Below are 353 nucleotides of genomic sequence, written 5' to 3' on the forward strand. Positions count from 1 at the left end.
ACACCTAGGACTGATTTCCTTTAGGATGGACTGGTGGATCTCCTTGCAGTCCAAGGGACTCTTAAGAGTCTTCTCCAACACCACAGTTCAAAAGCATCAATTCTTCTGCACTCAGCTTTCTTTATAGTCCAACTCTCACATCCATACATGACTACTAGAAAAACCGTAGCCTTCACTAGATGGACCTTTGTTGACAAAGTAATGTCTCTGCTTTTTAATATGTTGTCTAGGTTGATCATAACTTTCCTTCCAAGGAGTAAGTGTCTTTTAATTTCATGGCTGCAGTCACCATCTGCAGTGATTTTGGAGACCAGAAAAATAAAGTCTGTCACTGTTTCCATTGTTTCCCCATC

The 353-nt window shown here is 40.8% G+C and overlaps 1 protein-coding gene across 1 annotated transcript in view; it reads left to right on the forward strand.

Moving 5' to 3' along the window:
* Nucleotides 1-353, forward strand: part of DNAH14 (dynein, axonemal, heavy chain 14) — a 376,195-nt gene that overhangs the window by 196,894 nt on the left and 178,948 nt on the right. The window lies entirely within an intron of this gene.

This window comes from Bison bison, unplaced genomic scaffold, assembly GCF_000754665.1.
Source record: "Bison bison bison isolate TAMUID 2011002044 unplaced genomic scaffold, Bison_UMD1.0 scf7180017864317, whole genome shotgun sequence".
NCBI classification, from domain to species: Eukaryota; Metazoa; Chordata; class Mammalia; order Artiodactyla; family Bovidae; genus Bison; species Bison bison.